We start from the raw sequence: 27,867 nt of genomic DNA, 5'->3' as shown, positions 1-27,867 counted from the left end.
CTCTTTCTCTCTCTGTCTCTCTCTGTCTCCTCTCTCTCTCTCGCTCTCTCTCTCTCTCTCTCTGTCTCTCTCTGTCTCCCTCTCTCTCTCTCTCTCTGTCTCCCTCTCTGTCTCTCTTCTCTCTCTCTCTCTCTGTCTCTCTCTCCTCTCTCTCTCTCCCTCTCTGTTCAGAGTCTGTCACGGTGAGGCTGATTGAAGGGGACCTCACCGAGCGTGAGCAGGTATCTCGAGCCGCGGAGGGCGTTGACCTCATCTTCCATTTGGCGAGCATCATCGATTTCTGTGGCGGATTCCCGAGGCCACCATGCAGGCAGTGAATGTGCAAGGTGAGCCCCGGGGGAACGCGGGGGAGTAATTACCCTCCCGATCATACCGCTGTGATGTCAACAGCGCCCCACCACCACTGTTCCCGGCAGGAACTGCCCGTTACTCTCGGTTGAGTCTCTGATCCATCAGAACGCGTTAGAATCCTTAACTTGCATCTGAACGTCTTGTCATCAAATCCAACTGGTTTTACCGACAGTGCGGCGCTCCTCAGTACTGCCCCTCCGACAGTGCGGCACTCCCTCAGTACTGCCCTCCAACAGTGCGGCACTCCCTCAGTACTGCCCCTCCGACAGTGCGGCACTCCCTCAGTACTGCCCCTCCGACAGTGCGGCACTCCCTCAGTACTGCCCCTCCGACAGTGCGGCGCTCCTTCAGTACTGCCCCTCCGACAGTGCGGCGCTCCCTCAGTACTGCCCCTCCGACAGTGCGGCGCTCCCTCAGTACTGCCCCTCCGACAGTGCGGCACTCCCTCAGTACTGCCCCTCCGACAGTGCGGCGCTCCCTCAGTACTGCCCCTCCGACAGTGCGGCGCTCCCTCAGTACTGCCCCTCTGACAGTGCGGCGCTCCCTCAGTACTGCCCCTCCGACAGTGCGGCGCTCCCTCAGTACTGCCCCTCCGACAGTGCGGAGCTCCCTCAGTACTGCCCCTCCGACAGTGTGGCGCTGCCTCAGGGCTGCCCCTCCGACAGTGCGGCACTCCCTCAGCGCTGCCCCTCCGACAGTGCGGCGCTCCCTCAGCGCTTCCCCTCCGACAGTGCGGCGCTCCCTCAGTACTGCCCCTCCGACAGTGTGGAGCTCCCTCAGTACTGCCCCTCCGACAGTGTGGAGCTCCCTCAGTACTGCCCCTCCGACAGTGTGGAGCTCCCTCAGTACTGCCCCTCCGACAGTGTGGAGCTCCCTCAGTACTGCCCCTCCGACAGTGTGGAGCTCCCTCAGTACTGCCCCTCCGACAGTGCGGCACTCCCTCAGTACTGCCCCTCCGACAGTGTGGAGCTCCCTCAGTACTGCCCCTCCGACAGTGCGGCACTCCCTCAGTACTGCCCCTCCGACAGTGCGGTGCTCCCTCAGTACTTCCCCTCCGACAGTGGGGCGTTTATGTGTGGACAGTTGGCCAGGCGACATTCAACCTTCGAAAGCCTCACAACCTCTGCCCCCGCTGCACCCTCCAGCTGCTGTTCTGACACATCCTGCGTTGCTCTCGTCCGCAGGGACCCGCCACGTGATTGACGCCTGTGTCCAGCATGGAATCCAGTCCTTGGTCTATACCAGCACTATGGAGGTCGTGGGCCCCAATCGCCAGTGGCAACATTTTTACAGGTACATCGTCTCCCAGGTTCAAGCAGTGACCAGTTGCGAGACCGTGAACAAACGGAGACTGAATTTCTATAGTGCCTTGCACATCCTAGTGACGTCCCAATGCGCTGCACAGCCGATGAAGCCCCTCTTTCGAAGTCTAGCCACTGTTGCAATGTCGAGAAACGTGGCAGCCAATTTGCGCACAGCAAGCTCCCACAAACAACTGTGCGGTAATGACCAGATCACCTGTGATATTTTAGTGATGTTGGATGAGGGATTAAATACCGGACCCGGGATATATCTCCCCTGCTCTTCTTCCAATTTTTATATCCACCTGAGGGGACAGACGGAACCCCCTTGGTTTAATGTCTCATTCCTAAGGCGGCACCTGTGACAGTGCGGCGCTCCCTCAGTACTGCCCCTCCGACAGTGTGGGGCTCCCTCAGTACTGTCCCTCCGACAGTGTGGGGCTCCCTCAGTACTGCCCCTCCGACAGTGCGGCGCTCCCTCGGTACTGTCCCTCCGACAGTGTGGGGCTCCCTCAGTACTGTCCCTCCGACAGTGTGGGGCTCCCTCAGTACTGTCCCTCCGACAGTGTGGGGCTCCCTCAGTACTGTCCCTCCGACAGTGTGGGGCTCCCTCAGTACTGTCCCTCCGACAGTGTGGGGCTCCCTCAGTACTGCCCCTCCGACAGTGCGGCGCTCCCTCGGTACTGCCCCTCCGACAGTGCGGCACTCCCTCAGTACTGCCCCTCCGACAGTGCGGCGCTCTCTCAGTACTGCCCCTCCGACAGTGCGGCGCTCCCTCAGTACTGCCCCTCCGACAGTGCGGCGCTCCCTCAGTACTGCCCCTCCGACAGTGCGGAGCTCCCTCAGTACTGCCGCTCCGACAATGCGGAGCTCCCTCAGTATTGCCCCTCCGACAGTGCAGCGCTCCCTCAGTACTGCCCCTCCGACAGTGCGGGGCTCCCTCAGCACTGCCTCTCCCATAGTGCGACACTCCCTCAGTACTGGTAAGCGGGGAGCGTCGGCCTGCATTATGGGGCTTGTGTGTCTGGAGTGCATGGGGCTGGAACCCATGACTTTGTGTCTGAGGCGAGGGAAAGAGGGAGAGCCACTGAGTCAGGGCTGGCACATTGCAATAGAATGAGACTGTTGTATAGGGAGAAAGAGTCAGACTGAACACCAGAGTGCCTCTCCAACCTGTGAAACCTCCTTAAGTGCCTGTGCTCCCAAGGGATTATGGGATCCCTTGGGACTCCAGGGGATGAGCCCTCTGGTGGCTGTACAGAGTAAATACACGTCCACATACATAACAACACACCCCGCCAAAGTCAATAGTGTAACTATTTACAATGTGAGTCGATCTGGGGCCCTTCTTGCCCTGGTTGATCGTCTCGGTGTGAAAGCTGGTGTTGTTGAATCATTTGTTGGGCCCTCGCTAGGCTGCTGTACAGCTGGCCTTGCTGGGCTGCCTGGTGTGTTGGGTCCTGCTGGGCTGCCTGGTGTGTTGGGGCCTTGCTGGGCTGCTGTACAGCTGGCCTTGCTGGGCTGCCTGGTGTGTTGTGGCCTTGCTGGGCTGCCTGGTGTGTTGTGGCCTTGCTGGGCTGCCTGGTGTGTTGGGGCCTTGCTGGGCTGCTGTACAGCTGGCCTTGCTGGGCTGCCTGGTGTGTTGGGGCCTTGCTGGGCTGCTGTACAGCTGGCCTTGCTGGGCTGCCTGGTGTGTTGGGGCCTTGCTGGGCTGCCTGGTGTGTTGGGGCCTTGCTGGGCTGCCTTGTGTGTTGGGTCCTGCTGGGCTGCCTGGTGTGTTGGGGCCTTGCTGGGCTGCTGTACAGCTGGCCTTGCTGGGCTGCCTGGTGTGTTGGGGCCTTGCTGGGCTGCCTGGTGTGTTGGGGCCTTGCTGGGCTGCCTTGTGTGTTGGGTCCTGCTGGGCTGCTGTGGATGATGGTTTCTGCTTCATGGTCAACCGTGGTGCCTGTTGCCACTGGTGTGTGTGTTGGGGGATCAAAAAAGGTAGGGTCCAAGGTGGGTTGCTCAGGGTAGTCCGTGAATCTGAATTTGATTTGGTCCAAGTGTTTCCGGTGAATGAGTCCATTTGAAAGTTTGACCCGAAACACAGTGCCGGGAAACCACTTGGGACCTTGTCCATAATTCAATATAAATACAGGATCATTGATTTCAATCTCACGTGACACATTTGCGCTATCATGGTATGCACTTTGTTGAAGCCGCCTGCTCTCTACCTGTTCATGTAGGTCAGGGTGAACTAACGAGAGCCTTGTCTTAAGTGCTCTTTTCATGAGCAGTTCAGCAGGTGGGATCCCAGTGAGTGAGTGGGGTCTCGTGCGATAGCTAAGCAGGACTCGGGATAGGCGAGTCTGCAGTGAGCCTTCAGTTACCCTCTTCAAGCCTTGCTTGATGGTTTGCACTGCTCTCTCTGTCTGACCATTGGACGCTGGTTTAAACGGGGTAGATGTGACATGTTTGATCCCGTTACAGGTCATGAATTCTTTGAACTCAGCACTGGTAAAACATGGCCCGTTGTCACTTACCAGGACATCGGGTAAGCCGTGAGTGGCAAACATGGCCCGCAGGCTTTCAGTGGTGGCAGCGGACGTGCTAGCCGACATTATCTCACAGTCAATCCACTTGGAGTACGCGTCTACAACCACAAGGAACATTTTACCCAAGTACGGGCCTGCATAGTCGACGTGTACCTGAGACCACGGTTTGGAGGGCCAGGACCATAAACTTAGCGGCGCCTCCCTAGGTACATTGCTTAACTGCGAGCATGTGTTACATCTGTGAACGCAGGACTCTAAGTCCTCATCGATACCGGGCCACCACACGTGGGATCTGGCTATCGCTTTCATCATTACAATGCCTGGGTGGGGACTGTGGAGATCATTGATGAAGGTGTCTCTGCCCTTCTTGGGGACCACTACTCGATTGCCCCACAGAAGGCAGTCTGCCTGTATAGACATTTCATCTTTGCGCCGCTGGAACGGCTTTATCTCTTCCTGCATTTCCACAGGGACACTGGACCAGCTCCCGTGAAGCACACAGCTTTTGACTAGAGATAATAAGGGGTCCTGGCTTGTCCAGGTTTTGATCTGCCGGGCAGTGATGGGTGATTGCTCACTCTTAAATGCTTCCATAACCATGGCTAGATCTGTGGGCTGTGCCATTTCCACCCCCGTGGTGGGCAATGAAAGCCTACTGAGAGCATCGGCGCAGTTTTCTGTGCCTGGCCTGTGGCAGATGGCGTAATTGTACACGGACAACATGAGCGCCCATCTCTGGATGCGGGCCAATGCGTTGGTATTTATCCCTTTACTCTCGGAAAACAGGATATAAGTGGCTTATGGTCAGTTTCCAATTTGAATTTTAGCCCAAACAGGTATTGATGCATTTTCTTTACCCCACAGACACACGCTAACACTTCTTTCTCAATCATGCTGTAGGCTCTCTCGGCCTTAGACAGACTCCTGGATGCATAAGCAACCGGTTGCAGTTTCCCGAAATCATTAGCTTGTTGCAATACACACCCGACGCCATATGACAACGCATCACATGCTCGTCCCAAACGCTTACATGGATCATACAACACAAGCAATTTGTTTGAGCGTAACAATTTTCTCGCTTTTACAAAGGCATTTTCTTGGCTTTTGCCCCAAACCCATTTGCCCCCTTTATGCAGTAAGACATGCAGTGGTTCTAGCAGGGTGCTGAGACCCGGTAAGAAGTTACCAAAGTAGTTCAGGAGTCCCAGAAACGACCGCAGCTCCGTCACGTTCTGTGGCCTCGGTGTGTTCTCGATTGCCTCCGTCTTCGCGTTGGTGGGCCTGATGCCGTCCGCCGCAATCCTCCTTCCCAGGAACTCCACTTCAGGCACCAGGAAAACGCACTTCGAGCGTTTTAACCTGAGCCTCACGCGGTTGAGTTGACTAAGAACCTCCTCCAGGTTCTGCAGATACTCGACTGTGTTCCGACATGTGACCAGGATGTCATCCTGGAAGACCACGGTGTGCGGGACTGACTTCAGTAAACTTTCCATGTTTCTCTGGAATATCGCCGCCGCTGATCGGATTCCAAACGGGCATCTGTTATAAACAAAAAGACCTTTGTGCGTGTTGATGCAGGTGAGGGCCTTCGATGATTCCTCCAGTTCCTGCGTCATGTAGGCTGAAGTCAGATCTAGCTTCGCGAATGTCTTTCCTCCCGCCAGCGTTGTAAAGAGGTCGTCGGCCTTTGGTAGTGGGTATTGGTCCTGCAGGGAGAAACGATTGATAGTTACTTTGTAATCGCCACAGATTCTGATGGTGCCGTCTCCCTTGAGGACTGGGACGATAGGACTGGCCCACTTGTTGAACTCGATCGGTGAAATGATGCCCTCTCTTTGCAGCCGGTCTAGCTCGATCTCTACCCTTTCTCTCATCATGTACGGTACTGCTCTCGCCTTGTGATGGATGTGAACTTTTGCTCCTTGGAATTTCCTGATGCCTGGTTTGAACAGCGAAGGAAATTTGTTTAAGACCTGGGCACATGAAATGTCGTCAGTGGGCGATAGCGACCGGACGTCGTCCCAGTTCCAGCCAGCTCCTGCCGAGCAGCGTGGGACCATCGCCCGGTACCACCCAGAGTGGTAGCTTGTGCACCGCTCCATCGTAGGAGACCTTTACGGTAGCACTGCCGATTACAGGAATCAGTCCTTTAGTGTAAGTTCTTAGTTTCATGCGAACTGGAGTTAAGACTAGCCTTGAGGCCTTGTTGCACCACAACCTTTCGAAAGTCTTTTTGCCCATGATGGACTGGCTCGCGCCCGTGTCCAGCTCCATTGACACTGGGAGTCCATTTAGTTCAACATTCAGCATTATCGGGGGACAGTTCGTGGTGAATGTGTGCACCCCATGTACCTCTGCCTCCTCTATCTGATGCTCTGGTTTGCCGTGATCCTCCATGGATCTGTCCTCTTCTGCAACATAGAAGTTTGCAGGTTTAACAGGCTTTGCAGCTCGCCTGCACCCTCATTGGAGGTGTCCCATTGTTCCACAGCCCTTGCAAACGTACTCTTTAAATCGGCATGAATGGAAATGATGATCACCCCCGCAGTGCCAACAAAGGTGTTAATGGCCTGGCATTCATCACCCTTGACGGTGGACTCGTTGAGTCATCTGCAGACGTGCAGCTGCAGGTATGTGTGACCTGCCCTGTACGTTTCGATTCGAAAACAACATCACTTTGTTCACAGTACTTGTAGCAGCACTTGTGTGCTGAGAGATTTGCTTCGTATTGTCGCTGGTGGCAATGAACACCTGGGCTATCGCTATGGCCTTACTTAAGGTTGGGGTCTCTACAGTCAAAAGTTTGCGAACTATGGTTTTGTGGCCAATGCCAAGTACGAAAAAGTCTCTGAGCATGTGCTCCAAATGTCCTTCAAATTCGCAATGTCCTGCAAGGCGTCTTAGCTCGGCGACATAACTCGCCACTTCCTGGCCTTCAGACCTGTTGTAGGTGTAGAACCGGTACCTCGCCATCAGAACGCTTTCCTTTGGGTTCAAAAGCTCTCGGACCAGTGTGCACAAATCATCGTACGATTTCTCCATGGGTTTCGCTGGAGTGAGCAGATTCTTCATGAGGCCATACGTTGGTGCCCCACAGACGGTGAGGAGAATCGCCCTTCGTTTGGCAGCGCTCTCTTCCCCATCCAGCTCATTGGCCACGAAGTATTGGTCGAGTCGCTCCACAAAAGTTTCCCAATCATCTCCCTCCGAGAATTTCTCCAGGATGCCCACTGATCTTTGGGTTCGCTATCTGTATCTCGTCGCCAGTTGTTGTGTATGGAGAAAGAGTCAGACTGAACACTGTGAGCTCAAAGTAAAGTGTGACCGTAGTCTTTTATTGCAGGTCTCCAGAGTGCCTCTCCAACCTGTGAAGCCTCCTTAAATACCTGTGCTCCCAAGGGATTTTGGGATCCCTTGGGACTCCAGGGGATGAGCCCTCTGGTGGCTGTACAGAGTAAATACAAGTCCACATATATAACAGAGACAATCATTTTTAAGCAGCTCATTCTTTCACTGCAGGAAAGGCGATGATCATTACACTGCTTTTGACTATAGTTTGATTTAATTAACATAGAAACATAGAAATTTACAGCTCAGGAGGAGGCCATTTCGGCCCATCGTGTCCGCGCCGGCCGACAAAGAGCCGCACGGCCCTCAGTCAGCAACCCTGGAGGTTATTTTCCAACATTCCATTGACTCTGGATCAGTTCCTATCGAGTGGAGGGAGTGCAGCGAAGATTCACCAGACTGATTCCCGGGATGGTGGGACTGACCTATCAAGAAAGACTGGATCAACTGGGCTTGTATTCACTGGAGTTCAGAAGAGTGAGAGGGGACCTCATAGAAACGTTTAAAATTCTGACGGGTTTGGACAGGTTGGATGCAGGAAGAATGTTCCCAATGTTGGGGAAGTCCAGAACCAGGGGTCACAGTCTAAGGATAAGGGGTAAGCCATTTAGGACTGAGATAAGGAGAAACTTCTTCACCCAGAGAGTGGTGAACCTGTGGAATTCTCTACCACAGAAAGTAGTTGAGGCCAATTCACTAAATATATTCAAAAGGGAGTTAGATGAAGTCCTTACGACTCGGGGGATCAAGGGGTATGGCGTGAAAGCAGGAAGGGGGTACTGAAGTTTCATGTTCAGCCATGAACTCATTGAATGGGGGTGCAGGCTAGAAGGGCTGAATGGCCTACTCCTGCACCTATTTTCTATGTTTCTATGTTTCTATGTTACATATAAACCCATGGACAATGGTGGAAAGGCAAAGAGCACCCAGCCCAACCAGCCCGCCCCACACACCTGCGACACCCCTTATACTGAAACATTCTACACTCCACCCCAACTGGAGCCATGTGATCTCCTGGGAGAGGCCAAAACCAGATAAAATCCCAGGCCAATTTACGGAGAGAAATCTGGGAACATTCCTCTCCGACCCATCCAGGCGATCGACACGAGTCCAGGAGATCACCCTGGCCGTATTCTATTCCCTGCAGTACTTACCATTATATCTGCTCCGTCCAACCAAAGGTCACCCAGTCTAACCCCAATGACCAGCTCTAGGTCTGTAACCCTGCAGGTTACTGCACTTTAAGTGCCCATCCAACCATCTCTTAAAAGTGGTGAGGGTTTCTGTATCCACCACTCTTCCAGGCAGCGAGTTCCAGATCCCCACAACCCTCTGTGTAAAGAAGCCCCCCTCAAATCCCCTCTAAACATTCCACCAACCACCTTAAAACTATGCCCCTTCGTAATTGACCCCTCCACCAATGGAAATAGACCCTTACTATCCACTATATCCAGGCCCCTCAATATTTTGTACACCTCGATGAGGTCTCCTCTCAACCTCCTCTGTTCCAATGAGAACAAACCCAGCCCGTCCAATCTGTCCTCATAACTAAGATTCTCCATTCCAGGCAGCATCCTCGTAAATCTCCTTTGCGCCCTCTCTAGTACAATCACATCCTTCCTATAATAGGGCGACCAGAACTGCACGCAATACTCCAGCTGTGGCCTAACCAGAGTATTATACAATTTAAGCATAACCGCCCTGCTCTTACAGTCTATGCCTCGGCCAATAAAGGCAAGCATTCCGTATGCCTTCTTAACCACCTTATTCACTTGGCCTGCTACTTTCGGGGATCTGTGGACAAGCACTCCCAGGTCCCTTTGTGGCCTACCGTTTATACCCTTTCCTTATTAGCCCTGCCAAAGTGCATCACCTCACACTTCTCTGAATTAAATTCCATTTGCCACTGCTCTGCCCACCTGACCAGTAGATTGATATCCTCCTGCAGCCCATGACTTTCCTCTTCATTATCAACCACACAGCCAACTTTAGTGTCGTCTGCAAACTTCTTAATCATACTCCATATATTCAAATCTAAATCGTTGATATATACCACAAAAAGCAAGGGTCCCAGTACTGAGCCCTGCGGAACCCCACTGGAAACATCCTTCCAGTCACAAAAACACCCATCAACCAATTCTGTGTTAACTTAAGGAAGGATATTCTCCACTCGAGCCTCCTCATCTAACTCTATCAGCATAACCCTCTATTCCCTTGTCCCTCATACGCTTGTCCAGCCTCCCCTTAAAAGCATCGATACTATTTGCTTCAACCATTCCCTGTGGCAGTGAGTTCCACATTCTCACCACTCTCTGGGTAAAGAGGTTTCTTCTGAATTCCCCATTGGATTTCTTGGTGACTATCTTCTATTAACACAGAAACATAGAAAATAGGTGCAGGAGTGGGCCATCTGGCCCTTCGAGCCTGCACCACCATTCAATATGATCATGGCTGATCATTCACCTCAGTACCCCTTTCCTGCTTTCTCTCCATACCCCTTGATCCCTTTAGCCGTAAGGGCCACATCTAACTCCCTCTTGAATATATCTAATGAACTGGCATCAACAACTCTCTGCGGTAGAGAATTCCACAGGTTAACAACTCTCTGAGTGAAGAAGTTTCTCCTCATCTCGGTCCTAAATGGCTTACCCCTTATCCTCAGACTGTGAGCCCTGGTTCTGGACTTCCCCAACATCGGGAACATTCTTCCTGCATCTAACCTGTCCAGTTCCGTCGGAATTTTATATGTTTCTATGAGATCCCCTCTCATCCTTCTAAATTCCAGTGAATATAAGCCTAGTCGATCCAGTCTCTCCTCATATGTCAGTCCTGCCATCCCGGGAATCAGTCTGGTGAACCTTCACTGCACTCCCTCAATAGAAAGCATGTCCTTCCTCAGATTAGGCGACCAAAACTGTTCACAATGTTCCAGATGAGGCCTCACCAAGGCCCTGTACAACTGCAGTAAGACCCCCCTGCTCCTATACTCAAATCCCCTCGCTTTGAAGGCCAACATACCATTTGCCTTCTTCACCGCCTGCTGGACCTGCATGCCAACTTTCAAAGACTGATGTACCATGACACCCAGGTCTCATTGCACCTCCCCTTTTCCTAATCTGCCACCATTCAGATAATATTCTGCCTCTAGTATTGCTCTTCCCCACAAGTGGGAACACTCTCTCTTTATCCACTCTATCAAAACCATACATAATTTTAAAGACCTCTACTAGGTCACCTCTCAGCTGTCTTTTTTCAAGAGAAAAGAGGCCCAGCCTGTTCATCCTTTCCTGATATGTATACACTCGCATTTTTGGTATCATCCTTGTAAATCTTCTCTGCACCCTCCCCAGTGCCTCTATATCCTTTTTATAATGTGGCGACCAGAACTGTGCGCAGTGCTCCAAGTGTGGTCTAACCAGACCAGAACTGTGCACAGTGCTCCAAGTGTGGTCTAACCAGACCAGAACTGTGCGCAGTGCTCCAAGTGTGGTCTAACCAGACCAGAACTGTGCGCAGTGTTCCAAGTGTGGTCTAACCAGACCAGAACTGTGCGCAGTGCTCCAAGTGTGGTCTAACCAGACCAGAACTGTGCGCGGTGCTCCAAGTGTGGTCAAACCAGACCAGAACTGTGCGCAGTGTTCCAAGTGTGGTCTAACCAGACCAGAACTGTGCGCGGTGCTCCAAGTGTGGTCTAACCAGACCAGAACTGTGCGCGGTGCTCCAAGTGTGGTCTAACCAGACCAGAACTGTGCACAGAGCCCAGAGCTCCAAGTGTGGTCTCATCATAGGAAGTTCCTCAAAACGAGGGTGACTTGCTTCCACGCCAAAAAAGTAGAAGTTCACAGGTATTCCAATGAAGGACCTAATATTCCAGATCCTGAACTACAGATCCTGAAGGGTGGAAGATGCCTGTGCGTGGATTTTTTTAACGTGGGGTGGCCGTTGCTCACCAGCCACCACACGGGCTTGACAGAGCTGGGTCTTGGTCCAGTGGCAACTGTGGTCTAACCAAGTGTGGTCTAACCAAGGTTCGATACAGGTTTAGCATAACTTCCCTACTTTTCAGTTCTCTTCCTCTACAAATAACCCCTAGTGCTTGGTTTTCTTTTTTACCGCCTTGCTAACCTGTGTCACAACGTTTAGTGATTTGTGTATCTGTACTCCGAGATCCCTTTGTTCCTCTGCCCCACCCAGTCTCCCACCCTCCCAGTAATAAGTGACCTCCCTATTCTTCCGACCAAAATGTAACACCTCGCATTTATCTGTGGTTGAACTTCATTTGCCAATTAGATGCCCATTCAGCAAATTTATCAATGTCCTCCTGTAATTTGTAGCAATCCTCCTCAGTACTGACTGTCGCCCCCAATTTAATGTAATTCGCAAATTCTGATTCCAAAGTCTAAATGGTTAATATAAATTGTGAACAACAGTGGTCCCAGCACTGATCCTTGTTGTTATGTATGCAATAAAGGTTCAAACTGAGTACTGTTTAACTAAGCAAGTTACAACCTTGGCTCTACTTTATTTAGGCCCAAAGTGCCTGACTCTCAAAATGGCTGGCCTTTTATACCAGAGCGGCACCATGTGCGCGCTGCTCAGTGGCCTCCAACAATGACGCCATCTGGTGGCTACAAACAGAATGTACCTACATAACACTTGTGGAACACCATTACCCATCTAATACCACTGTGAATAGCTACCCTTTAACCCCACTCTCTGCTTTCTGTCTTGATCCAAATTTGCGGATGACAATAAGCTGGGTGGCAGTGTGAGCTGCGAGGAGGATGCTATGAGGCTGCAGGGTGACTTGGACAGGTTAGGTGAGTGGGCAAATGCATGGCAGATGAAGTATAATGTGGATAAATGTGAGGTTATCCACTTTGGTGGTAAAAACAGAGAGACAGACTATTATCTGAATGGTGGCAGATTAGGAAAAGGGGAGGTGCAACGAGACCTGGGTGTCATGGTACATCAGTCATTGAAGGTTGGCATGCAGGTACAGCAGGCGGTGAAGAAAGCAAATGGCATGTTGGCCTTCATAGCGAGGGGATTTGAGTACAGGGGCAGGGAGGTGTTACTACAGTTGTACAGGGCCTTGGTGAGGCCACACCTGGAGTATTGTGTACAGTTTTGGTCTCCTAACTTGAGGAAGGACATTCTTGCTATTGAGGGAGTGCAGCGAAGGTTCACCAGACTGATTCCCGGGATGGCGGGACTGACATATCAAGAAAGACTGGATCAACTGGGCTTGTATTCACTGGAGTTCAGAAGAATGAGAGGGGATCTCATAGAAACGTGTAAAGTTCTTCCGGGTTTAGACAGGTTAGATGCAGGAGGAATGTTCCCAATGTTGGGGAAGTCCAGAACCAGGGCTCACAGTCTAAGGATAAGGGGTAAGCCATTTAGGACCGAGATGAGGAGAAACTTCTTCACCCAGAGAGTGGTGAACCTGTGGAATTCTCTACCACAGAAAGTTGTTGAGGCCAATTCACTAAATATATTCAAAAAGGAGTTAGATGAGGTCCTTACTACTCGGGGGATCAAGGGGTATGGCGAGAAAGCAGGAATGGGGTACTGAAGTTGCATGTTCAGCCATGAACTCATTGAATGGCGGTGCAGGCTCGAGGGGCCGAATGGCCTACTCCTGCACCTATTTTCTATGTTTCTCTGTTTCTCTGTTTCTCTGTTTGAAGCCAGCTAGCTATCCATTCTGCTACTTGTCCCCTGACTCTGCATTCTCTGACTATTGTTCATCAGTCTATTATGGGATATCTTATCAAAGGCCTTTTGAAAATCTAGATAAATTACATCGACTGCATTACCCTTGTCTACTCTCTTACCCCTTCAAAAAATTAAATGAGGAGAGATTGAGCAGACTAGACCTATATTCTCTAGAAGAATGAGAGGTGATCTCATTGAAAAGTGTAAAATTCTTACAGGGCTTGACAGGGTAGATACAGGGAGGGTGTTTCCTCTGGCTGGGGAGTCTAGAACCAGGGGTGTCACAGTCTCAGGATAAGGGGTCGGCCATTGAGGACTGAGATGAGGAGAAACTTCTTCACTCAGAGGGGGGTGAATCTTTGGAATTCTCTGCCCCAGAGGGCTGTGGAGGCTCAGTCTTTGAGTATATTCAAGGCCGAGATCGATAGATTTTTGGATATTAAGGGAATCGAGGGATATGGGGATCGGGCGGGAAAGTGGAGTTGAGGTCGAAGGTCAGCCGTGAGCTCATTGAATGGCGGAGCAGGCTCGAGGGGCCGAATGGCCGACTCCTGCTCACATTTCTTATGTTCTGATGTTTCTTTCCCGTAGAGGCAATGAGGAGACCAAGTACAACACCTGCCATTCGACGGCCTATTGCAGAACCAAGGCCAAGGCAGAGAAACTGATCCTTGAGGCCAATGGGTGCCAGGTGAGAGACTTCAACACGGCACAGGAGGAGTTCATGCATCTGAACCTCTTCAACAGGGGTCCCTGATGGCGAGACTCCCTCTATAAAAGGGGTCCCTGATGGGGAGACTCTCTATAAAAGGGGTCCCTGATGGGGAGACTCTCTATAAAAGGGGTCCCTGATGGGGAGACTCTCTATAAAAGGGGTCCCTGATGGGGAGACTCTCTATAAAAGGGGTCCCTGATGGGAAGACCCTCTATAAAAGGGGTCCCTGATGGGGAGACTCTCTGTAAAAGGGGTCCCTGATGGGGAGACTCTCTATAAAAGGGGTCCCTGATGGGGAGACTCTCTATAAAAGGGGTCCCTGATGGGGAGACTCCCTCTATAAAAGGGGTCCCTGATGGGGAGACTCTCTCTATAAAAGGGGTCCCTGATGGGGAGACTCTCTATAAAAGGGGTCCCTGATGGGGAGACTCCCTCTATAAAAGGGGTCCCTGATGGGGAGACTCTCTATAAAAGGGGTCCCTGATGGGGAGACTCCCTCTATAAAAGGGGTCCCTGATGGGGAGACTCTCTCTATAAAAGGGGTCCCTGATGGGGAGACTCTATAAAAGGGGTCCCTGATGGGGAGACTCTCTCTATAAAAGGGGTCCCTGATGGGGAGACTCTCTATAAAAGGGGTCCCTGATGGGGAGACTCTCTATAAAAGGGGTCCCTGATGGGGAGACTCTCTATAAAAGGGGTCCCTGATGGGGAGACTCTCTATAAAAGGGGTCCCTGATGGGGAGACTCTCTATAAAAGGGGTCCCTGATGGGGAGACTCTCTATAAAAGGGGTCCCTGATGGGGAGACTCCCTCTATAAAAGGGGTCCTGATGGGGAGACTCTCTATAAAAGGGGTCCCTGATGGGGAGACTCCCTCTATAAAAGGGGTCCCTGATGGGGAGACTCTCTATAAAAGGGGTCCCTGATGGGGAGACTCTCTCTATAAAAGGGGTCCCTGATGGGGAGACTCTCTATAAAAGGGGTCCCTGATGGGGAGACTCTCTATAAAAGGGGTCCCTGATGGGGAGACTCTCTATAAAAGGGGTCCCTGATGGGGAGACTCCCTCTATAAAAGGGGTCCCTGATGGGGAGACTCCTCTATAAAAGGGGTCCCTGATGGGGAGACTCCCTCTATAAAAGGGGTCCCTGATGGGGAGACTCTCTATAAAAGGGGTCCCTGATGGGAAGACTCTCTATAAAAGGGGTCCCTGATGGGGAGACTCTCTATAAAAGGGGTCCCTGATGGGGAGACTCTCTATAAAAGGGGTCCCTGATGGGAGACTCTCTATAAAAGGGGTCCCTGATGGGGAGACTCTCTATAAAAGGGGTCCCTGATGGGGAGACTCTCTATAAAAGGGGTCCCTGATGGGAGACTCTCTATAAAAGGGGTCCCTGATGGGGAGACTCTCTATAAAAGGGGTCCCTGATGGGGAGACTCTCTATAAAAGGGGTCCCTGATGGGGAGACTCTCTATAAAAGGGGTCCCTGATGGGGAGACTCTCTATAAAAGGGGTCCCTGATGGGGAGACTCTCTATAAAAGGGTCCCTGATGGGGAGACTCTCTATAAAAGGGGATACCCTAAGGAGACCCCCCTATAAAAGGGTCCTGATGGGTAGACTCTCTATAAAAGGGGCCTCTATAAAAGGGGTCCCTGATGGGGAGACTCTCTATAAAAGGGGTCCCTGATGGGGAGACTCTCTATAAAAGGGGTCCCTGATGGGGAGACTCCCTCTATAAAAGGGGTCCCTGATGGGGAGACTCTCTATAAAAGGGGTCCTGACTGACGCTGCTAACCATCCCTGATAGTATAACTGGCGTCTCCAGGAATTAAACAAGCTCTACAGGTAAGGCACGACATGCAAAGATGGGCCCCAACTCACTGTGGTAAAAATAAACAGACAGTAAGAGATTCCGATCATCATCGGCAGTCCCTGGGGATTGAGGAAGACTTGCTTCCATTCCTGAAGTGAGTTCTTCGGTGGCTGAACAGTCCAATACGAGAACCACAGTCCCTGTCACAGGTGGGACAGACAGACGTTGAGGGAAGGGGAGGGTGGGACTGGTTTGCCGCACACTCCTTCCGCTGCCTGCGCTTGATATCTGCACGCTCTCGGCGACGAGACTCGAGGTGCTCAGCGCCCTCCCGGATGCACTTCCTCCACTGAGGACGGACTGGTCTTTGGGCCCAGGGACTCCCAGGTGTTGGTGGGGATGTTGCACTTTATATCAGGGAGGGCTTTGAGGGTGGTCCCTTGTAACGTTTCCTCTGCCCACCTTTGGCCCGTTTGCCCGTGAAGGAGTTCCGAGTAGAGCGCTTGCTTTGGGAGTCTCGTGTCGGGGGGCATGCGGACAATGTGGCCCTGCCCAGCGGAGCTGGTCGAGTGTGGTCAGTGCTTCGATGCTGGGGATGTTGGGCCTGGTCGAGGACGCTAACGTTGGTGCGTCTGTCCTCCCGGGGGATTTGCAGGATCTTGCGGAGACATCGTTGGTGGTATTTCTCCAGCGACTTGAGGTGTCTACTGTACATGGCCCGTGTCTCTGAGCCATACAGGAGGGCGGGTATCACTACAGCCCTGTAGACCATGAGCTGGGGGTGAGATACCTACTGTACATGGTCCATGTCTCTGAGCCACACAGGAGGGCGGGTATTACTACAGCCCTGTAGACCATGAGCTGGGGGTGAGATACCTACTGTACATGGTCCATGTCTCTGAGCCACACAGGAGGGCGGGTATTACTACAGCCCTGTAGACCATGAGCTGGGGGTGAGATACCTACTGTACATGGTCCATGTCTCTGAGCCACACAGGAGGGCGGGTATTACTACAGCCCTGTAGACCATGAGCTCGGTGGTGGATTTGAGGGCCTGGTCTTCGAACACTCTTTTCCTCAGGCGGCCGAAGGCTGCACTGGCGCACTGGAGGCGGTGTTGTATCTCGTCGCCAATGTCTGCTCTTGTTGATGCGAGGCTTATCAACATTATTACTGCATATTTGGTTTGCCCAGTCTCTGTGTAGATTACTCATATACTCACAGGTGCAGAGATAACACACGGACTGCAGCGGTTCAAGAATTCGGCTCACCACCACCTTCTCGAGGGCGATCAGGGGATGGGCAATAAATGCTGGGCCTTGGCAGCGACGCCCACATCCCTTGAATGAATCAAAGAAAACATGGCAAGGGAAAGCGTGACTAAGAGACCGTTCTTGGTGCTTTGCCAACAGGTGGCAGGCGGGAAGAGGCTGCATACGTGTGCCCTGAGGCCGACGGGCATCTACGGTGAGGGCTTCGCCATACTGAGGGCCTTGTACGAGCGGGCCTCGCGGCTGGGCGGTCGTCTGGTGCGATTCGGGCCTACGACCGTTCAAAGTGGGTGTGTCTACGTGGGTAAGGTCAACGTAAGAAATAGGAGCAGGAGTCGGCCATTCGGCCCCTCGAGCCTGCTCCGCCATTCAATCCGAACATGGCTGATCCGATCATGGACTCAGCTCCGCTTCCCCGCCCGCTCCCCATAACCCTTCACTCCCTTATCGGTTAAGAAACTGTCTATTTTTGGCTTAAATTTATTCAATGTCCCAGTCCCAGCCTCCACAGCTCTCTGAGGCAGCGAATTCCACAGATTTACAACCCCCTGAGAGAAGAAATTCCTCCTCATCTCAGTTTTAAATGGGCGGCCCCTTATTCTAAGACCATGCCCCCTAGTTCTAGTCTCCCCCATCAGTGGGAACATCCTCTCTGCATCCACCTTGTCGAGCCCCCTCATAATCTGATACGTTTCGATAAGGTCACCTCTCATTCTTCTGAATTCCAATGAGTAGAGGCCCAACCTCCTCAACCTTTCCTCATAAATCAACCCCCTCCTCTCCGGAATCAACCGAGTGAACCTTCTCTGAACAGCCTCCAAAGCAAGTATATCCTTCCTTAAATACGGAGACCAAAACATGACTCCCAGCCTTCACCGGTGCCCCGGGTCTCGCCCGTTTACGTTCGTTGAAGTTCCACACAGCTCCAAGGTCCAAAATCCGGAATCCTCGGGACCGAATCCGTGCCGGGTTTTGAGCGGCGAGGTGTGAAATCCGGCAAAACTCCGCTCCTCGCTGCCCAGCTCATCCGCTGCTGAAGCCCTCATCTGTGCCTTTGTTACCTCCAGACTTGACTATTCCAACGCACTCCTGGCTGGCCTCCCACATTCTACCCGACGTAAACTAGAGGTGATCCATAACTCAGCTGCCCCCGTGTCCTAACTCACACCGAGTCCCGCTCACCTATCACCCCCTGTGCTCACTGCCCCCGTGTCCTAACTCACACCGAGTCCCACTCACCCATCACCCCCTGTGCTCACATCCCCGTGTCCTAACTCACACCGGGTCCCACTCACCCATCACCCCCTGTGCTCACTGCCCCGTGTCCTAACTCGCACCGAGTCCCGCTCACCCATCACCCCCTGTGCTCACTGCCCCCGTGTCCTAACTCACACCGAGTCCCACTCGCCCATCACCCCCTGTGCTCACTGCCCCGTGTCCTAACTCACACCGGGTCCCACTCACCTATCACCCCCTGTGCTCACTGCCCCGTGTCCTAACTCACACCGAGTCCCACTCACCCATCTCCCCCTGTGCTCACTGCCCCGTGTCCTAACTCACACCGAGTCCCACTCACCCATCACCCCCTGTGCTCACTGCCCCGTGTCCTAACTCACACCGAGTCCCGCTCACCCATCACCCCCTGTGCTCACTGCCCTGTGTCCTAACTCACACCCAGTCCCGCTCACCCATCACCCACTGTGCTCACTGCCCCGTGTCCTAACTCACACCCAGTCCCGCTCACCCATCACCCCCTGTGCTCGCTGACCTACATTGGCTCCCGGTTAAACAATGCCTCGATTTCAAAATTCTCATCATTATTTTCAAATCCCTCCATGGCCCTCACACCCTCCCTATCTCTGTAACCTCCTCCAGCCCCACAAATCCCCACCCCCCCCCCCGAGATGTCTGCACTCTTCTAATTCTGCCCTCCTGAGCATCCCTGGTTATAATCGCTCCACCATCGGTGGCCGGGCCTTCTGTTGCCTGGGCCCCAAGCTCTGGAACTCCCTCCCTGAACCTCTCCGTCCCTTTTTCCTCCTTCAAGATGCTCCTTAAAACCGACCTCTTTGTCCAAGCTTTTGGTCAGCTGCCCTAATTTCTACTTATGTGGCTCGGTGTCAAATTTTTTATCTCATAATACTCCTGTGACGTGCCTTGGGACGTTGCACTACGTTAAAGGCGCTATTTAAATACAAGTTGTTGTTGTTTTGCGATGTGTGAGCAGGCCTCAGGCCTGGGTGAGTGTTTGGTCTATCTCGGGCCTACCGCCGTTCGAACCACATGGGTGGGTTAGTCAAGCGTGGACAGTGGACTGGGTTGCCCCCACCCCCTCCTCACCCAACCCCCTGTAGGGGGTGTCTGTTTTACACTCCACCCTCATCCTTAGACCTTGGAACGTATCGTGGGGAAAGGACAACGCTTGGCACTAAGTTTAGGCTTAACCCAGCGTCGGTTATATCACGCAACAAAAACCGACTAAAAACTACAGGACTGGACTTCTGAGAGAAATCGACTGAAGACATACAATCACCATTCCTGGCTGTAGCTATTGTAGGCCCGTGGTCGTTGATTCCGTGACCGATTGGTTCTTCTTCTGTCTGTTCTCTGCCGCGCCTGTTCCTGTTCCTGTCCTTCTGTCTCTCTGTCCCCTTGTGTTTCTGTGTCCGTATGTTTATATCCAGAGTATGAATAAGTTTCCCGTTGGGCCGGGGTCCGATTAATGCGTCTGGATCGATGCGGTGATTGGTCTAACTGGCTGTGCTGATGAGGTTGAAAGGCTACTAATTTGCACACGGAGTCGACAGTGCAAAAGATAACTCCTTATCCTTAATGCCCTTGTTATCCAAAAATGTGCATTTCATCGGGTCCTTTGTAGTCCTGGTTTCTTGCAGACTGGTAGTCTCTGGGGGTGAATTGTTTTATCCCCTGCGGCCAATCAACTCCAAGGCTGCTGGGATAGATAGTATCGGTCTCTTTGTCTGTGCCCATAACCAAGTTTGCTCCTTGACCATAGGGATTGCTTTTAATGGGTGATGAGTCATCACTTGCCTCAGGTTGGGGCCTTTTCCCCTCCCAGGTAGCCCAACAGTTTTTTTTTTTTTAACTTCAAAACAGTTTGTTCGTGGCCTCTTCCTGTGCCTTGTTCCAAGAAAAATATGCGTACCCTAACACCCCACCCACCGACACTGGGCTCTGTCAGTTTAGCTCTTAAGTTTCCTGTACGGGAACGGCACGGAACAGGCCCGAGGGGCTGAAGGGCCTCCTCCTGTTCCGAATGTACAGATAGAATGGTGTGGAACATAACTCAAGAATTAGGAGCAGGAGTCGGCCATTCGGCCCCTCGAGCCCGCTCCGCCATTCAATAAGATCACGGCTGACCTTCGACCTCAACTCCACTTTCCCGCCCGATCTCCATGTCCCTCGATTCCCCGAGAGTCCAAAAATCTATCCACCTCAGCCTTGAATATACTCAAAGACTGAGCCCCCACAGCCCTCTGGGGCAGAGTTTTCCAGAGATTCACCCCCATCTGAGTGAAGAAGTTTCTCCTCATCTCAGTCCTCAATGGCCGACCCCTTATCCTGAGACTGTGTGACCCCTGGTTCTAGACTCCCCAGACCGGGGGAAACGCCCTCCCTGTATCTACCCTGTTAATCCCCCCTTAGAATCATGTATGTTTCGATGAGATCACCTCTCATTCTTCTAAACTCCAGAGAGTAGAGGCCCAGTTTACTCAATCTCTCCTCATAGGACAATCCCCCCATCCCAGGAATCAACCTGGTGACATCGCCTCCAAGCCAAGTGTATTATCCCTCCTTACCCTGCGACAACTACAAGAGAAATGCAGGGAACAGCATGTAGGATTTCGAGATATCTCTGGGCTTATATTTGACAGTGAGACGATTTTTTCCAAACAAATAGAGTTTATTAAAAAATATACATACATGCACATTAGCAGCAGTAAGCAGTTACTTAGTTACAACAGATGAGGTTATAATAAAAACAAGCCTGACTGCTTTGTGTCTTAATGCAAGGAGTATCCGTAATAAGGTGGATGAATTAACTGTGCAAATAGATGTTAACAAATATGATGTGATTGGGATTACGGAGACGTGGCTCCAGGATGATCAGGGCTGGGAACTCAACATCCAGGGGTATTCAACATTCATGAAGGATAGAATAAAAGGAAAAGGAGGTGGGGTAACATTGTTGGTTAAAGAGGAGATTAATGCAATAGTTAGGAAGGACATTAGCTTGGATGATGTGGAATCTATATGGGTAGAGCTGCAGAACACCAAAGGGCAAAAAACGTTAGTGGGAGTTGTGTATAGACCTCCAAACAGTAGTAGTGATGTTGGGGAGGACATCAAACAGGAAATTAGGGGTGCATGCAATAAATGTGCAGCAGTTATAATGGGTGACTTTAATATGCACATAGATTGGGCTAACCAAACTGGAAGCAATACGGTGGAGGAGGATTTCCTAGAGTGCATAAGGGATGGTTTTCTCGACCAATATGTCAAGGAACCAACTAGGGGGGAGGCCATCTTAGACTGGGTGTTGTGTAATGAGAGAGGATTAATTAGCAATCTCGTTGTGCGAGGCCCCTTGGGGAAGAGTGACCATAATATGGTGGAATTCTGCATTAGGATGGAGAATGAAACAGTTAATTCAGAGACCATGATCCAGAACTTAAAGAAGGGTAACTTTGAAGGTATGAGGTGTGAATTGGCTAGGATAGATTGGTGAATGATACTTAAGGGGTTAACTGTGGATGGGCAATGGCAGACATTTAGAGACCGTATGGATAAACTACAACAATTGTACATTCCTGTCTGGCGTAAAAATAAAAAAGGGAAGGTGGCTCAACCGTGGCTATCAAGGGGAATCAGGGATAGCATTAAAGCCAAGGAAGTCGCAAACAAATTGTCCAGAAATAGCAGCGAACCCGGGAACTGGGAGAAATTTAGAACTCAGCAGAGGAGGACAAAGGGTTTGATTAGGGCAGGGAAAATGGAGTACGAGAAGAAGCTTGCAGGGAACATTAAGACGGATTGCAAAAGTTTCTATAGATATGTAAAGAGAAAAAGGTTGGTGAAGACAAACGTAGTTCCCCTGCAGTCAGAATCAGGGGAAGTCATAACGGGGAACAAAGAAATGGCAGACCAATTGAACAAGTACTTTGGTTCGGTATTCACTGAGGAGGATACAAACAACCTTCCGGTTATAAAAGGGGTCGGGGGGTCTAGTAAGGAGGAGGAACTGAGGGAAATCCTTATTAGTCGGGAAATTGTGTTGGGGAAATTGATGGGATTGAAGGCCGATAAATCCCCAGGGCCTGATGGACTGCATCCCAGAGTACTTACAGAGGTGGCCTTGGAAATAGCGGATGCATTGACAGTCATTTTCCAACATTCCATTGACTCTGGATCAGTTCCTATCGAGTGGAGGGTAGCCAATGTAACCCCACTTTTTAAAAAAGGAGGGAGAGAGAAAACTGAATTATAGACCGGTCAGCCTGACCTCAGTAGTGGGTAAAATGATGGAATCAATTATTAAGGATGTCATAGCAGCGCATTTAGAATGAGGTGACATGATGGGTCCAAGTCAGCATGGATTTGTGAAAGGGAGATCATGCTTGACAAATCTTCTGGAATTTTTTGAGGATGTTTCCAGTAGAGTGGACAAGGGAGAACCAGTTGATGTGGTATATTTGGACTTTCAGAAGGCTTTCGACAAGGTCCCACACAAGAGATTAATGTGCAAAGTTAAAGCACATGGGATTGGGGGTAGTGTGCTGACGTGGATTGAGAACTGGTTGTCAGGAAGCAAAGAGTAGGAGTAAATGGGTACTTTTCAGAATGGCAGGCAATGACTAGTGGGGTACCGCAAGGTTCTGTGCTGGGGTCCCAGCTGTTTACACTGTACATTAATGATTTAGACAAGGGGATTAAATGTAGTATCTCCAAATTTGCGGATGACACTAAGTTGGGTGGCTGTGTGAGTTGCGAGGAGGATGCTATGAGGCTGCAGAGTGACTTGGATAGGTTAGGTGAGTGGACAAATGCGTGGCAGATGAAGTATAATGTGGATAAATGTGAGGTTATCCACTTTGGTGGTAAAAACAGAGAGACAGACTATTATCTGAATGGTGACAGATTGGGAAAAGGGGAGGTGCAACGAGACCTGGGTGTCATGGTACATCAGTCATTGAAGATTGGCATGCAGGTACATCAGGCGGTTAAGAAAGCAAATGGCATGTTGGCCTTCATAGCGAGGGGATTTGAGTACAGGGGCAGGGAGATGTTGCTACAGTTGTACAGGGCCTTGGTGAGGCCACACCTGGAGTATTGTGTACAGTTTTGGTCTCCTAACTTGAGGAATGACATTCTTGCTATTGAGGGAGTGCAGCGAAGATTCACCAGACTGATTCCCGGGATGGCGGGACTGACCTATCAAGAAAGATTGGATCAACTGGGCTTGTATTCACTGGAGTTCAGAAGAATGAGAGGGGACCTCATAGAAACATTTAAAATTCTGATGGGTTCAGACAGGTTAGATGCAGGAAGAATATTCCCAATGTTGGGGAAGTCCAGAACCAGAGGTCACAGTCTAAGGATAAGGGGTAAGCCATTTAGGACCGAGATGAGGAGAAACTTCTTCACCCAGAGAGTGGTGAACCTGTGGAATTCACTAAATATATTCAAAAAGGAGTTAGATGAAGTCCTTGCTACTAGGGGGATCAAGGGGTATGGCGAGAAAGCAGGAATGGGGTACTGAAGTTGCATGTTCAGCCATGAACTCTCGGAATGGCGGTGCAGGCTAGAAGGGCCGAATGGCCTACTCCTGCACCTATTTTCTATGTTTCTATGTTTCTAATGTAACTTCACTGATAGCAGTCGGCCCAATCGGTGGCTTTGTCGGAGGGTCGTACAACTCGGAAAACTGCATCGTGGTACTTCCCTTTGGCTGGCTGGTTTGAACACACGGCTTGCTGTGTTAGCTGGTCTACAGGGATGTCTCGTGCCGTGTGTCCAAGAGAGAGAGCAACCCGTGTGGCTTGAGTCCCTTAATTCCATTGTCCCCTCTGAAAGCCCCACAATTGGACCCTGGCTCCTTATTGGCTCTCTTCACACATGTGGCTGCCTGGTCTGGCTCAGCCATCTCTGATTAGTTTAAATGGCTTTCCCATACACACAACCCATGCGGCAGTTCTGTGGGGGCTTTTATTTTGTTTCTTACAAAACTTAGCCGTGATCTCAACACAAACAGGCCTTAATCTACATTTTTAACATTTATACATAAACATAATCAATTTTAATCATTAATAAACACTCTCTCTCCCCCTCTCTCTCCCCCCTCTCTCTACCCCCCTCTCTCCCTCTCTCACTGTCTCTCGCTCCCTCTCTCACTGTCTCTCGCTCCCTCTCTCACTGTCTCTCGCTCCCTCTCTCACTGTCTCTCGCTCCCTCTCTCACTGTCTCTCGCTCCCTCTCTCACTGTCTCTCTCCCTCTCTCAATGTCTCTCTCCCTCTCTCAATGTCTCTCTCTCTCCTTCACTGTGTGTGTCTCTCTCTCTCTCTCTCTCTCTCTCTCTCCCTCCCTCTCTCACTGTCCCTCTCTCTCTCTCCCTCGCTGTCTCTCTCTCTTCCTCGCTGTCTCTCGCTCTCCCTCTCTCACTGTCTGTCTCTCTCTCTCCCTCGCTGTCTCTCTCTCTCCCTCGCTGTCTCTCTCTCTCCCTCGCTGTCTCTCTCTCTCCCTCGCTGTCTCCCTCCCTCACTGTCTCTCTCTCTCTCTCTCTCTCTCTCTCTCTGTGTCTCTCTGTCTCTCTCACTGTCTCTCTCCCTCTCTCTCTCTCTCTCCCTCTCTCACAGTCTCTCTCTCTCTCTCACTGTCTCTCTCCCTCTCTCACAGTCTCTCTCCCTCTCTCACAGTCTCCCTCTCTCCCTCACTGTGTGTCTCTCTCTCTCTCTCTCCCTCCCTCTCTCACTGTCTCTCTCTCTCTCTCCCTCGCTGTCTCTCTCTCTCCCTCACTGTCTCTCTCTTGCTCTCTCTCTCTCTCTCTCTCTCTCTCTCTCTCTCTCTCTCTCTCACAGTCTCTCTCCCTCTCTCACTGTCTCTCTCCCTCTCTCACAGTCTCTCTCTCTCTCTCTCTGTCTCTCTCACTGTCTCTCTCCCTCTCTCAATGTCTCTCTCTCTCTCTCTCTCTCTCTGTCTCTCACTCCCTCCCTCTCTCGCTCTCTCTCACTCCCTCTCTCGCTGTCTCTCTCTCTCTCCCTCGCTGTCTCTCTCTCTCCCTCGCTGTCTCTCTCTCTCCCTCGCTGTCTCTCTCTCTCCCTCGCTGTCTCTCTCTCTCCCTCGCTGTCTCTCTCTCTCCCTCGCTGTCTCTCTCTCTCCCTCGCTGTCTCTCTCTCTCCCTCGCTGTCTCTCTCTCTCCCTCGCTGTCTCTCTCTCTCCCTCGCTGTCTCTCTCTCTCCCTCGCTGTCTCTCTCTCTCCCTCGCTGTCTCTCTCTCTCCCTCGCTGTCTCTCTCTCTCTCCCTCGCTGTCTCTCTCTCTCCCTCGCTGTCTCTCTCTCTCTCTCGCTGTCTCTCTCTCACTCTCGCTGTCTCTCTCTCACTCTCACTGTCTCTCTCTCTCTCCCTCACTGTCTCTCTCTCTCTCTCCCTCACTGTCTCTCTCTCTCTCTCCCTCACTGTCTCTCTCTCTCTCTCTCTCTCTCACTGTCTCTCTCTCTCTCTCTCTCACTGTCTCTCTCTCTCTCACTGTCTCTCTCACTGTCTCTCTCCCTCTCTCACAGTCTCTCTCCCTCACTGTGTGTCTCTCTCTCTCTCTCTCTCTCTCTCTCTCTCTCTCTCTCCCTCCCTCCCTCCCTCCCTCTCTCATGTCTCTCTCTCTCTCTCTCACTGTCTCTCTCTCTCTCTCCCTCACTGTCTCTCTCTCTCTCTTTCTCACTGTCTCTCTCTCTCACTGTCTCTCTCACTGTCTCTCTCCCTCTCTCACAGTCTCTCTCCCTCACTGTGTCTCTCTCTCTCTCTCTCTCTCTCTCTCTCTCTCTCCCTCCCTCCCTCCCTCTCTCACTGTCTCTCTCTCTCTCTCCCTCGCTGTCTCTCTCTTCCTCGCTGTCTCTCTCTCTCCCTCTCTCACTGTCTCTCTCCCTCTCTCTCTCTCTCTCTGTGTGTCTCTCTCTCTCTCTCTCTCTGTGTCTCTCTCTGGCTCTGTGTCTGTCTCTCTGTGTCTCTCTCTCTCTCTTTCTCTGGCTCTCTCTCTGGCACTATATAAATCCCAGTCTTTCTTTCCTCTAGGGAACGTGGCCTGGATGCACTTGTTGGCAGCCCGGGCCCTGCGGGAGAACCCAGAGTTGCTGGGCGGACAGGTCTATTACTGCTACGACGAGTCACCGGACAAAAGCTACCTGGATTTCAACATGGAGTTCCTGGCACCTTGCGGGGTGCGGCTGATCGGCCAGGGGAGGCCTCTGCTGCCTTTCGCCCTGATCTACCTACTGGCCTCGCTGGGTGAGCTGCTGCAGGCAGCCCTCCGCCCCTTCTACACCTTCACTCCGCTCCTCAACCGCTTCACGCTGGCCCTTGCCTCCACCACCTTCACCGTGAGGACAGACAAGGCCACCCGGCACTTCGCCTACACCCCGCTGTTCACCTGGGAGGAGTCCAGGGGGCGCACTGTGCGCTGGCTGCAAGAACTCTATCGCATGGCCCCAGAGCCGGGGCACCTTTGAGGGCGCCGGCTCATCATCCGCATTGATCTGCTCCGGGTTTTATATCAGACTCTCTCTGTACCGATCCGCTCCGGGTTTTATAAAGGGCACTCTCTCCGTATTGATCCACTCCGGGTTTTATATCAGACTCGCTCTACCGATCCGCTCCAGGTTTTCTAAAGGGCACTCTCTCCGTATTGATCAGCTCCGGGTTTTATATCAGACTCTCTCCGTACTGATCCGCTCCAGGTTTTATAAAGGGCACTCTCTCCGTATTGATCAGCTCCGGGTTTTAGATCAGACTCTCTCTCTACCGAAACACTCCGGGTTTTATATCAGACTCTCTCTCTACCGCTCCGCTCCGGGTTTTATATCAGACTCTCTCCGTACCGATCCGCTCCGGGTTTTATAAAGGGCACTCTCTCTGTATTGATCCGCTCCGGGTTTTAGATCAGACTCTCTCCGTACCGATCCGCTCCGCATTTTCTATCAGAGCGCCGCACTGTCGGAGGGTCAGTACTGAGGGAGTGCTGCACTGTCGGAGGGTCAGTACTGAGTGAGTGCCGCACTGTCGGAGGGGCAGTACTGAGGGAGTGCTGCACTGTCGGAGGGTCAGTACTGAGGGAGTGCCACACTGTCGGAGGGGCAGTACTGAGGGAGCGCCGCACTGTCGGAGGGGCAGTACTGAGTGAGTGCTGCACTGTCGGAGGGGCAGTACTGAGGGAGCGCCGCACTGTCGGAGGGGCAGTACTGAGGGAGCGCCGCACTGTCGGAGGGGCAGTACTGAGGGAGCGCCGCACAGTTGGAGGGGCAATACTGAGGGAGCGCCGCACTGTCGGAGGGGCAGTACTGAGTGAGTGCCGCACTGTCGGAGGGGCAGTACTGAGGGAGCGCCGCACTGTCGGAGGGGCAGTACTGAGGGAGTGCCGCACTGTTGGAGGGGCAGTACTGAGGGAGCGCCGCACTGTCGGAGGGGCAGTACTGAGTGAGTGCTGCACTGTCGGAGGGGCAGTACTGAGGGAGTGCCGCACTGTCGGAGGGGCAGTACTGAGGGAGTGCCGCACTGTTGGAGGGGCAGTACTGAGGTAGCGCCGCAC

The 27,867-nt window shown here is 52.0% G+C and overlaps 1 pseudogene; it reads left to right on the top strand.

The window, feature by feature from the left end:
- The window catches only part of LOC139242036 (E3 ubiquitin-protein ligase BRE1B-like), an 80,109-nt pseudogene extending 53,218 nt beyond the window's left edge, over positions 1–26,891 (top strand).
- The last annotated feature ends 976 nt before the right edge of the window (positions 26,892–27,867 follow it).

This window comes from Pristiophorus japonicus, unplaced genomic scaffold (assembly GCF_044704955.1).
Source record: "Pristiophorus japonicus isolate sPriJap1 unplaced genomic scaffold, sPriJap1.hap1 HAP1_SCAFFOLD_118, whole genome shotgun sequence".
NCBI lineage: Eukaryota > Metazoa > Chordata > Chondrichthyes > Pristiophoridae > Pristiophorus > Pristiophorus japonicus.
This window is presented reverse-complemented; position numbering and strand designations above follow the sequence as displayed.